Below are 12774 nucleotides of genomic sequence, written 5' to 3'. Positions count from 1 at the left end.
TGAATTTTCTGGGTTAAGGTGCTGTTAACCCCATTCTGCAACCATCTTCCCGTTCCTAGAATGCCTGTGGCCTGGGAAAGCAGTCGAGGACGGCCCAAAGCCTTGGAACCCTGCGCCCATGTGGGAGACCTGGAGGAAGTTCCTGACTCCTGGCTTCGGATCGGTGCAGCTCCTGCCATTGCGGTCACTTGAGGAGTGGATCATTGGATGGAAGATCTTCCTCTCTGTCCCTACCTTTCAATACCGCAACCCTGTGTCTAAGCACAGATTCTAAAAGGAACACTCCACGTCAAACACTGTGGACCCATGCGGAGTGTAGTATTGGTTGGTGTAGTGTAGCCTGGTGGCCGATGTCCTCACCTTGCATGCACCAGGATCCCATATGGACACCGGTTCCTGTCCAGGCAGCCCCACTTCCCATCCAGCTCCCTGCTTGTGGCCTGGGAAAGCAGTCAAGGACGGCCCAAAGCCTTGGGATTCTGCACCCATGTTGGGAGACCCAGATGAAATTCCTGGCTTTGGCTTGGTTCGGCTCTGGCCATTGCGATTACTTGGGGAGTGAATCTTCAGATGGAAGATCTTCCTCTCTGTCTCTCTTCTTCTCTCTATATCTGACCTTTGGATCAAAAAATATAAACCTTAAAAAAGTAAAGAATAAATAAAGCAAATCTTAAAAAAACACACAGCAGTTTCATCAGATTGTAAATGATTTAATTAGGTTCTCAATATGCCCACGATATGGTGAGAAACTTATATGATATGGTTTAAAAAATGTTTTAGAAGGCAGAAAGTACATACGAGAGGGTTCTTTCCCTGTGTCCACCAAGCATGGCCCAGTGGCAGCTCATTGCAATTACACAGTTGGAGAATCTTCAGCCACAAGCAGGTGGCTGGGCCAAGTCCCTCAATGGCTCCCCAACTTAAGTACACCAAATGCAGGCACCGCAGTTCTGGGGTGATCCGTGTTGCTCACCGTCAGTCTACTGAGATGTCTTATTTAAGGGGAACATGGAAGCGATCTTGGTTTTATAGCCCGGAGTAATAACCAGATTCTGATTATTAGGTCAACATAGAAACCCCCAAGGTGAGCCCATAGCAGTTGTTTCAACTGGCTACTCCTCACCCTTTAGGTGCCGGGATCCCATATGGGTGCTGGTTTGGGCGCAAAGTTCACGGTCCCAGAATGAATGCTTGCTGGGCAGGTTGCTGAACTGGTGAATGAGGGATAGCATGCTGACTGAATTGCACCGATTCAAGCTGATGTGCTGGGTATGGAAATGGGGTTAGGTAGATCTCACGTCTGATAGCTCACTCCCCAAATGCCCCTGACAGACAGGGCTGGGCCCAGAACTCTAACCAGGTTGCTCATGTACTTGAACCCTGACCTGCTGTCTGCTAGAATACACAGAAACAGGACCTGAACCGAGGCATCCTGGTAGGGGCTGCAGAGGCCGCCCACCCTCAGAAACGCAGTCTTAATTTGGGGAGAGCGATGATGGGCAGCAAGCGTCTCATACATGTGAGCTGGTGTTGATCAGATGATCGTCTGGCTGCCCTTTGTTACACTTGATCTTAGCCAAAAGGCCAAGAAGCGATTGCCCTCCTCGGTTAGCAAGGGTGCGCCCCTCCAGGCTGTACCAATACTTGAACCCCGGGGCTTTTTTCCAGAGCAGGCCCTGTGGTTGGAGGTCCCCGGGGCCAGCAGCGCCTTCTGATCCTGGCTGGACACTGCCATCTAGAGGCTGCTCGGCTGGGCCCTATGCATGGTTTTTCATACAATCCCTTGCTCAGGGATGTTGGGGAGACTTACACGCATGATTTTCAAAGTCAGAATAAAGGTACTCTAACTCCTTGAGTTCTCGAGAGTCCCTCCCTGTCTGGGGGCAGGCAGACGGCAGCTCCCCAGGCGGTTTTGGAGAGCATGGCTTGGGAAGTGGCTGGTGACTCAGAAAGTTCAGAAAAATACTGTTCGCTGGTTTCACCGTTATTCCCCATTCCGTCAGCAGGGGGCGCCATGGGATCGCTTTGCTCTGGGTACCCAGGTGGCTGCGAGATGCTGGGAGACGCCGGGAGGTGCTGGGAGATGCTGGGAGGTGCCGGGAGGTGCCGGGAGGTGCCGGGAGACGCCGGGAGGTGATGGGAGGTCCCGGGAGGTGCTGGGAGACGCCGGGAGATGCTGGGAGGTGCCGGGAGGTGCTGGGAGACGCCGGGAGGTGCCGGGAGGTGCCGGGAGGTGCTGGGAGATGCGGGGAGGTGCCGGGAGGTGCCGGGAGGTGCTGGGAGACGCCGGGAGGTGCCGGGAGGTGCCGGGAGGTGCTGGGAGATGCGGGGAGGTCCCGGGAGGTGCCGGGAGACGCCGGGAGATGCCGGGAGGTGCCGGGAGGTGCCGGGAGGTGCCGGGAGGTGCCGGGAGATGCTGGGAGGTGCCGGGAGGTGCCGGGAGGTGCTGGGAGGTGCTGGGAGGTGATGGGAGGTGCCGGGAGGTGGCGTTCTGGTGAGCCGCCCCGGGAAGGGGACCGCTTTCCAAGAGGTGCCAGAAAACAGCACCACTGCGGTCATCTTGGAGTTACACGGTGTTTTGCTCACCATTCCTTTAGTGCGTGTGTGTGTTTTTATAGAATCAATGGGCAGGAAAGCCAGGGCTTGCTTTAATGAGAGCATTCGTTAGACCACTTGCGCTGGGCTGGGGCACTGAGGACCCACACATGACACTCCTCTCAAGCTGCCAAAACCTGGAGAAAGCTGCAAGGTGCAGCCGTCATGGAGTCGTTCTCGGATGAGTGGGCTGCCCCGGTGTCGCCAGCTGCAGGATGGGAAGGAGCTGAGTCCCTGGTGTAGGTCAGTGGTTAAGCCTGGGCCCCATACTAGCGTCCTTAGCGTCAGCAAGGAGCTTCTTCCCAGGAGTGGATCTCTCAGTGAAGGATCAGAGGCTTTTTTTTTTTTTTAAGTTGCTAGGTTAGATATATATAGAGAGGAAGATCTTCTGTCTGATGATTCACTCCCCAAGTGACCACAACAGCCAGTGCTGTGCCAAGCCAGGAGCCAGGAACTTCTTCCAGGTCTCCCACGTGGATGCAGGATCCTAAGGCTTCGGGCTGTCCTCAACTGCTTTCCCAGGCCATAAGCAGGGAGCTGGATGGGAAGTGGAGCTGCTGGGATTAGAATTGGTGCCCATCTGGGATCCTGGTGCGTTCAAGATGAGGACGTTAGCCACTAGGCCAGCATGCTTGGCCCAGCATCAGCTGCCTTTTAAAGGCTTGGAGTAGAGACAGAGAGAGGAAGGGGATGCATATATGAATCTTTCATCTGCTGGCACACTCTCTGAATGGCCACAGTGGCCATAGCTGGACCAATCCAAAGCCAGGAGCTGCTTCTGGGTCTCCCATGTGCGTACAGGGGCCCATGGTTTTGGGCCGTCCTCACTGCTTTCCCAGGAGCATTAGCAGGGATCTGGGTTGGAAGCAGAGCAGCCGGGACTTGAACCAGAGTCTGTATGGGATGCCAGTTTCACAGGTGGCCACAGGTGAACCAAGTGCTTCAGTGCCAACCCCAACCCAAGCTGTTGGAATTGAGTAGCTTGTAGGACTGGAGGGAAGACTCATCCATTCATTCGTTCAGTCATTCTGTTCACAGGATAGTATTTAAGGTATTCTATTCCAGGCCCCCTGGAGTCTCACTTGGTGACCCAGCGTGGAAGTGGGGCACTCCGTCTGTTCTGACTGCCCTGTGGCTCACTGGCCAGCTCTCCATCTTGCTGAGTTGGCAGCGGGACCTACTTTGTTAATGCAGAGTAGATGGCGGGCTGAGCTCATGCTTTGATCTAATGGCCTGTCCAGTATGACGCAGCTTTGGCCGCCAACTCCTGGCAACTTTTAAATGATTGGCAGTGCCGTTGGGGGGTACTTCCCGCCATCACGCGGCTCCTGGGTTCTGGAAACTCTTGGCATCCAAAGCGGCTGAAGTCATGGCCACCGGGAACCCTTGGCTTTGGTTTTTCAGCTGTGATTTCTCATCTTGTAGTCACGCTGGAGGAGCTGATGGCTTTGGCGGTTTTGACCTGGCTTGCTCTGTGCTGGCAGGGCAACCAGGAGAACTTGCTGCCAGAGTGTAGAGGCTGTAGCAGGTGCCAGGAGCAGGTGCCACAGTCCTGCCCCAGCGGTTGCCACGGGCTCTGCCTTGGGCTCAGCTTGCTGGTGCATACAGGGCTGTAAGTGTGGTGTCGGCTGGCCCTGTCTCCTGCAAAGATGCTGAGTCTCAACCCGGGCCTTCTTAGGAATAGGGTGTTTGCAGCTGGTCAGGCCAGGGAGAGCCACAGTCCAGCATAACTTATACAAGAGTACTTGATGGGGAAGAGGGAGTGTCGTGATGTAGGAGGTTAAGCCTCTGCCTGTGATGCCGGCATCCCATGTGGGTGCTGGTTCAAATTCAGAATGCTCCACTTAAAAAAATTTATTTATTCACTTATATTAGAAAGGCAGATATACAGAAAGGAGACACAGAGAGAAAGTTTTTCCATCTGCTGGTTCACATCCCTAGTGGCTGCAAAGGCTGGAGCTGCACCGATCCGAAGCCAGGAGCCAGGAGCCTCCTCCAGGTCTCCCACGTGGGTGCAGGGTCCCAAGGCTTTGGACCATCCTAGACTGCTTTCCCAGGCCACAAGCAGGGAGTTGGATGGGAAGCGGGGTTGCCGGGACTAGAACAAGCATCCCTATGGGATGCTGGCATGCAAGGTGAGGACTTTAGCAGCTAGGCTACTGTGGTGGACCCCCACTAGATAAATATTTTAAAACCAAAACAAAATAATGTATTTGAATGACAGAGAGGCAGAGCTCTCCTGTGTACTGGTTCACTCCCAAATGCCTTTAGCCTCTGGCCTGAGTCAGACTGAGGTCAGGAGACAAGAAGTCAGTCTGAGTCTCCCACAAGGGGGCGTGCGTCAGCGAGACATGGAGCAGGGCTTGGGAGCTGCACTGCGGAGGGCAGGTGCCTCAGGCAGCGTGTTAACCCCAAGCGCCCTGCTTGATGCTGTGCGAGCAGCCAGATGGGACAGCAGGCAGGGTTTCTGGTCTCTGGTGAAGTGACTTCTTATATAGAATTGTTGTAGGAAGTTCAACGCGAAGGAAACCCGGCAGCGACCTCATTTCTTGTCTCACGTGAAAGAATTTTCACGCGGACAATTTCAGTTTGCCAAGCAGGATAAAGTTAAGACATGGGGGAGAAATACAATTTTATATTTTTAAGAACTAACTTCACCAGGGCCCAGAAAAACCATAACTGCCTGCCACCCCTTTGCCTCCTCATACAAAATCATATTTCTCCCCCATTTTTTTTTTAAACTTTGCAAGAGCACGTTTTTTCAAGGGCACCCTCTCCTTGAGGAAGGACAGAGGGGCAGAATTAACTTGGGAGTTTAGGATCTCAGAGCAAGGAGTGACCCGCTGCCCTCAGCTCTGGGTCCGAGCGCCCGCTGCCCTCAGCTCTGGGTCCGAGCGATCAGCTTATCCGTAGAGTGTGAGAAGGTTACCAGTCCCACCCTTTCTGAGGCTCTTTGATTCAGAGCCAGGTGCTATCGTGAACAAATTCTTTCCTTTATTCTTTGGGTAACTCACTTGAGATGGGCGACAAGCTAACTGCCCTTGTGCGAGGGTCTTTCCTAGCTTGGAGCCCTCCTGTCTCTCGGGGAAGAGCCATTTTCTCTCTTTTTCTTAAATAAACCTTGCTTTGCTCTCTGGAATTGTCCGCATGAAAATTCTTCTTTCGTGAGACAAGAAACGAGGTTGCTGATGCGAGTGGCATACCTTGCATCAGTGTGTGAAACCTGAATGCCACACTCCGTGCCCACGCTCCGTGCCCACACTGGGCAGTCCCTTTGGAAATCTAGAATGAGGACGTCTGTCCCAGCCCATTCTTTTAACCAGCTTGCCGTCAGTGAGCAATCAAGTCATTCCCGTGACTTCTCCAGCTTTCCCACGAATCAAGCGTAATCCACACTCCTTCACAGGTGTGCGTGCGTGTCTCTGTAGGACAGATCCTTAGCGCTGAGATTTCTGAACTGAAAGGTAAGTGTGTTTCAAGTTTTGGGTGGTAGTATCAAACTGCCCTCCAAAAAGGTTGAACCGATTTGTGTTCCCGGAGTGATTTAATTTGCATATTAAAAAGCACGGGACGGACGGATTCCATGTAAATAGGTTATTACGGAGCGGCCCGTTGGGAAGATTGTCCAAACGCGCGCATCCAGCTCAGGGGTCTGGGAGTCTGGGGGTCTTCCAACCCCGAGCCACGGCTTCAACTTCTGCCTGGAGTTGGGAGCTTTCGGGCTGCCCCTCCCCACACTTGTCGGTCACTTCTCTCCTCGGTGGGGTTGGTGGCTGTGCACCTGCAGGGAGGGTCACCTGGTGCACGGGGACACTGAGCCGCTGGACTGAGTTCTCCTGCCAAGGACACACCCCAGTGACCCTCTGCTGCCCCACCTCCTAGACACCACAACTGGATCAAGTGTCCACCCTTAATCCACCAACCATTAACATGAGACCCTGTGGGCAAAGCTGTCACCACCTGGGCCTCTGGGCGACACCCAGACCCCCCGAACCATAGCGCCCCTACTGGCGCAGCTTGCCGTCAGCTTCACAAGTGGACTTGAATTTCTGTCCTTGCGCTGTGAGTAGCTGGACTCCAGAGGCGTAAAAGGCCTTCGCGCCCCTGCTCCTCTCCCGAGCCTCTCTCTCCTCTATAGCTCTTGGCGTGCCACGTCACCCTTGCCCAGCCCTCCCTGCTGCCATCACTGGTGGACTTCCGGGTCATCGCCCATCTGTGAAGAACCTTCTCACGCTGGTCTGTGCTGCTGTGCTTGGCTGCCTCCGCATCCGTCAACGGCTCACAGCACGGCCAATGTCAGGGTTACCCTCAGCCCCCCACTTAGACCAGTTCAATCAGCGTGTGCAGAGCGGGGCTCGGGTGCTGGCACTAACACGGCTCTGGATGCGCTCGCGTGCATCTGGCGTTGAGCGCTGCTGTGGCAGAGCGTCTGCCCTGCTCTGTTGTGTTGCCTGTCTGCAACGAAGGAAGTGGGATCAAGTCCCCCCGGGGGTTTGGGACAGATCTTGGGTGCAGTGCCGTGCAGAGCCCCCGCCGGCCTGTGCTCTGAGGTGGGAATGACTCAGTGGCGAGGACTGGTTCTGTCTCCAGGTGGTTGGGACTCTGGGTAGTGATTCCGGCCTCTGTTAGGAATAAGTTCTGCCCTTGGTGAGCTGAGTGACCCTGCCTCAGTCTCCTGTCCAGCACACGCCATCCCAGGCCTGTGGACACAGCCAGAACAGGGATGGCCTGGTCCACCAATGCACTTGTGGGGACTCTGGGAATGTGTGTCAAGGCACGTGGTTTCAAACAGAAATGCCTTTTCCAGTAACTGCGTTCCAAAGTCCTGCTGGTGTCCCAAGATAGCCTGTTACGTTCTGTTTTTAAGGTTGGGAACATTTTCATAATAAAATGCTTCAATCCTTCGGGAAAGTACAGGAAATGACATGACACCCATATACCCACCCGATGGAGGTAACAGATGTTAACATTTTGTCATATTGGCTTCAGATTTCTCCCTTGCAAGAGGAAGAGAGTGTCACACCGCCACAAAACTGTGCAATGAGGAAATGCTGGTGTGTGCGAGCAGGTCTGGGTCCAGGCCTTTGTGCGTCCTGGGCGTGTTGACTTGGGTGAGGATTCTGGCTTATGGGATCAAGGGCCAGTGACGGAGGCAGACGCATGGGCAGTTGTCCCGTGTGGAGACGGATGTAGCACCGTGGCCTAGGCAAGGGCAGTGATGGTGAGCACGGGAGAACGGGCAGGGCTTCCCTGACTGCCCAGCTCGGGCCGAGTCCAGGGGGTCAGGGGTGGACCCCTTGGTCCCAGCAGCCTTAGCACCCACAAAATGCACAGACCTCCCCGCTTTCTGTTCTCTCTCACCGACCTTTGTGGGAGGAAGAGATGTATTTTATTCCTCAGTAGAATAAGGACAGGACTGGTTGTGGACGCATGTTTTGTTTGCCGCACCCTGACCAGCCTGCAGATGGTTGCCATTGTAACGGTGTGTCCTCTGTGATCAGCTGGCAGCTTCCTGTCCCCATCGCTGCAGGAAGAACCAGAGAGGAGAGCCACTTCAGAAAATAGGGAGATGTGGGATTTGAATTCAAATAGCATCGCAAGGGGAACTGATTTTTTCCTCAGGTGTTCCTTTCTGGGTAATGGGTATGAATGTATTAACATGTGTTTATTAATGTTAATATGTGCAGACATATCCACGTATGTAAGTATGTATGCGTATAATATGTATTTTGTGAATGTTGCTTCTAATCTGTTTTACATTTTAAAAAATTATTTATTTATTTTTATGGCAGAGTCAAATACACAGAGAGGAGAAGAGACAGAGAGGAAAATCTTCTGATTGATGATTCACTCCCCAAGTAACCGCAGTGGCCGGTACTGTGCCGATCTGAAGCCAGGAACCAGGAACTTCCTCCAGGTCTCCCACGCGGGCGCGGGATCTCAAGGCTTTGGGCCGTCCTTGACTGCTTTCCCAGGCCACAAGCAGGGAGCTAGATGGGAAGCGGGGCCACTGGGATTAGAACTGGCGCCCATATGGGATCCTCGCATGTTCAAGGTGAGGACGTTAGCTGCTAGGTCACGCCACCTGGCCCTCTGTTTTACATTTTTTGAAATTATTTTTATTTGAAAGGTGGATTTATAGAGAGAAGGAGAAGCAGAGAGTTCTTCCAAGCACTGGGTCAATTTTTCAAATAGCTGCAAAGGTTGGAGGTAAGCCTGTCCGAAGCCAGCAGCTTCCTCCGGGTCTCCCACGTGGGTTCAGGGATCCTACGCTTTGAGCCACCCTCTGCTGCTTTCCCAGGCCATAAGCAGGGAGTGGGGTGGGAAGTAGAGCAGCTGGGACACAAACCCGTGCCTATATGGGATGCTGGTGCTTGCAGGTGGAGGATTAGCCTGTCAAACCACCATACCAGCTTCTCTGTTTTACATTTTATTTTTAAATATTTATTTATTTTTATTGCAAAGTCAGATATACAGAGAGGAGGAGAGACAGAGAGAAAGATCTTCAGTCAGATGATTCACTCCCCAAGTGACTACAAAGGTCGGTGCTGTGCCGATCTGAAGCCAGGAGCCAGGAACTTCCTGTGGGTCTCCCATGCAGATGCAGGGTCCCAAGGCTTTGGGCTGCCCTTGACTGCTTTCCAGGTCACAAGCAGGAAGCTGATGGGAAGTGGAGCTGCTAGGATTAGAACTGGCGCCCATATGGGAGCAGAGGAGCTGAAGCGGTCTCCTACATGGCTTCAGGGTCCAAGCACTTGAGCCATCCTCGTCTACTTTCTCAGGGCAAGAGCAGGGAGCTGGATGGGAAGTGGAGCAGCCAGGACTTGAAATGGTGCCAACATGGATGAGGATGTCACAGGCGGAATGTTAGCCTACTGTGCCACGCACTGGCCCCGTACAAAGAGACCTGAGTTTGAATCCTGTCTGTGCCTAAAAGATGACGGCTTTTAAGCTGAGCCTAAGGAGTGATAACCTGGAGTGAAAAACTTTTGCAAGAAAAACATGGAATGTTCTAGAAGGAGTTGGAAAGCCCTGGTCGGAGTTTGAAGCAGGGAGCAGAGTTGCCTGGTAGAGGGAGTCAGAGGTCGGATGAGGGGCACTGAGCAGGAGCTTGTGGCAGGTGTCCCTGGGGTCCTGGTGGGTGACACGGAGGATCTGCACTTCCAACAGAATCCGCAGGCTCACCACCTCCTCCAAGAGCCACTGAGGATCACCTGTTAGCTCAGGGCTGCTTGGGAGAGCAACCCTCACCATGGCCAGGAGTTTACAACTGGGGCAGCAGCAAGGTCACACGGCCCCCTCCGCCGCGAACACATCTGCTGGCTGGAACCCTCCCCGCCAAGTCTATTTTTGCTCCCCTTGGCAGCTCCGTGGAAATTAAAAGGCTATTTGCAGTGACTAATGTTGCTAATTCTGATCAAACAATTTAAAATTCATTCTCCGCCATCTCGGAGACCCGTTAGGGAACAGAAGTAAGACATCATTTGTGGCAATTTCTATGACGGGTTGGTGGAAAACAAAAAAGACATTAAAATTGGTCTCAATTCCAATGGCTGCTCATTAAGCTGCCTCTTTAAAAATATCCCATTTCCAGTGCTAGCTAGCTCCCTGTCTGCTCCCGGCTTATTAACCGGGAGAAGGGACCTTGGCTGGGATGCTGGGCACTGGCTTGGGTGGGCTGGGGAGGGCCCGCGCATACCCTCTGCTGGCCGGCTCCCTTGAGCTCTGCTTCTCTCTCCAGTACCAGTCGCCTCCCAGCCTTGTGTTCCTAAGAGGGAACAGGGCTCCCGCTTCCAAGAGCTGGAATCCAGGAAGCCAAACAGCGCAAAACCCCATCCAGCTTCCCAGCCTCACCTAGGCTTGAGTTGTGCACACAACGCCTCTGAGTGATTTTTTTTGCTGAATTTATAACTTTTCTGTATTCTGCACTTAATAGGAAGCCATGTGTGAGACGTGGCCATGGAGTATTTTCACAAAAGGCTTAGCTCAGCCTTGGTGCAGCTGGGGTGTAGCCTTGAGAGCAGATAGGACCTGGGGTAGCAAACCCAGAGCAGGTCAGCTGCTGAACTCGCTTGGCAAAGTGTGCACACTACCTGTCGTCTTTGTAGCTTGGAGCAGTTCTGTAGTCTGTAACCGCCTGGGGCACAGGCCTAGGGCCCTGATAAAGTCGTGATGTCACCCCCTTCCCAGTCCTAGCTCTCCTAGCAGCACCCGCCCTCCGTCATCCGGCCTTAGGTGCCATGTCGGATTTAGGTTGTATCTCCCAAGCTTCTCAGCCTGTGGGAATCTGGAGGAAGGGACCTCTGCGTGGGAGTGACAGAAGGAGCTGACCGTCTGATGTCTGTGCTGGCCACCGCCCTCCGGACGGGCTATCTGCCAACCCCTCACCTTCAGCTTCCTTTGTGTTACTGAATCTGTCCTTTGGTGGGTAAGTGGTTTCACGCGGGCTTAGTTCTCATAATTTAAAAATTGATATATTTAAATAAGAGACTTTGTAGTCAATACCGCAAGTAAGAAATAAACCCTGGGTGTCAAAATAAATACAACATTAAAAAAATCAGATAGTTTTTTACTCCTTGAGTTTATTCTCCCTGTTTTCTTTAAAATGTTTTTTTTTTTTCTGCATGTGAAAAAGCAAGCCAAACAGTTAAAAGTCTGTGTAAGCCTTGAGACTATTCGAAAGTGTGAAAAGGGAACTGCCAGTTGGAAAGTAACAGGTAACGACAGAACAGACAAATACAGTGGAAAAAGCCATGCTGGTTTTAGATTCTCATCGGATGCGCTTGCCTGCGAGGCCTTGGATGTGAGGGCTCGCTCAGTGAAGGGTGTTAGGAAGGCCGAGCGACTCCCAAGGCGGATGACACTCCGGGCTCTCTGAGGGCAGGGCAGGGGGACCCAGGAATGGCAGGTTCACCCTGCGATTGGTCGGCCAAAAGGCTTGGTGTCCTGCAAAGCAAGGAATGCATGAGCGTCTTCTGCCCTGTGTTAGGGTTATCTGGATTTGAATCCTGGCGTGTCGTCTTTGGGCTGTGTGTCCTTAGGGTAAGAAGGTCCTTCCCTGTTTCCCGGTCTGTAAATGGGCCATCATCACAGCGCTTTGCTCACAGTGCTGTGGGAGGATAGTTCACGTTCAGAGCTGAGAAGGCTATGTGGCCCTGGGTGAGGTGTGTATTATATCACTGTCATTACAAACCAGTGATATCACTCTACGTATTTAGATTACACATTCAAATGCAGCCACAGGGTTCGTGTGGTCACCTTGTTGGAGGAGAGTTTCCTGGTTTGACCCAAGAGTCTTCAGTATGGCCAATACGCTTTTAATCCAGTGGTTTCCAGACTTGGACTATAGCGCCTTAGGGAGTGACCTAAAATATAGAGCAGACTTGATTTACCTGTTCTGTTCACAGTGTCATACACAAAAGGAGAACGAAGGAAATCGCTCAACTGTCCGACAACAGGGAAGCGTTAAGCTAGTACGCACATCATTCAGCCCCTTCGGAAGACTGGCCGCGGATCTCAAGGCTCACAAGTGTGGAAGATGTTGGTGGGTTTACAAAAGCACTGTAGGAAGAAAATGCAGCTTCACTTCACTGAGCACGCACCTGCCGGGTGGCTGGGCTGGGCGCTCTGTGCCGGGTGCTCTGTGCCGGGTGGCTGGGCTGGGTGCTCTGTGCCGGGTGCTCTGTGCCGGGTGGCTGGGCTGGGTGCTCTGTGCTGGGTGGCTGGGCTGGGCACTTTATGCTGGGTGCTCTGTGCTGGGTGGCTGGGCTGGGCGCTCTGTGCCGGGTGGCTGGGTTGGGTGCTCTGTGCTGGGCGCTCTGTGCCAGGTACCTGGGCTGGGCGCTCTGTGCCAGGTACCTGGGCTGGGCGCTCTGTGCCGGGTGGCTGGGCTGGGTGCTCTGTGCCAGGTACCTGGGCTGGGTGCTCTGTGCCGGGTGGCTGGGCTGGGCGCTCTGTGTTGGGTGGCTGGGCTGGGTGCTCTGTGCTGGGTGGCTAGGCTGGGCGCTTTGTGCTGGGTGCTCTGTGCCGGGTGGCTGGGCTGGGTGCTCTGTGCCAGGTGGCTGGGCTGGGTTCTGTGCCGGTTGCTCTGTGCTGGGTGCTCTGTGCTGGGTATCGTAAATGAAGCGAAAACATAGCTCCTTTTTGCCGGCAGCTGTTTGCAGCCATCAGGAGGTGCAC

Source organism: Ochotona curzoniae, unplaced genomic scaffold (genome assembly GCF_017591425.1).
Source record: "Ochotona curzoniae isolate NIBS_2020 unplaced genomic scaffold, NIBS_Ocur_1.0 contig_2321, whole genome shotgun sequence".
NCBI lineage: Eukaryota > Metazoa > Chordata > Mammalia > Lagomorpha > Ochotonidae > Ochotona > Ochotona curzoniae.
The sequence above is the reverse complement of the archived record's forward strand: the minus strand, read 5'-3'. Positions refer to the sequence as shown.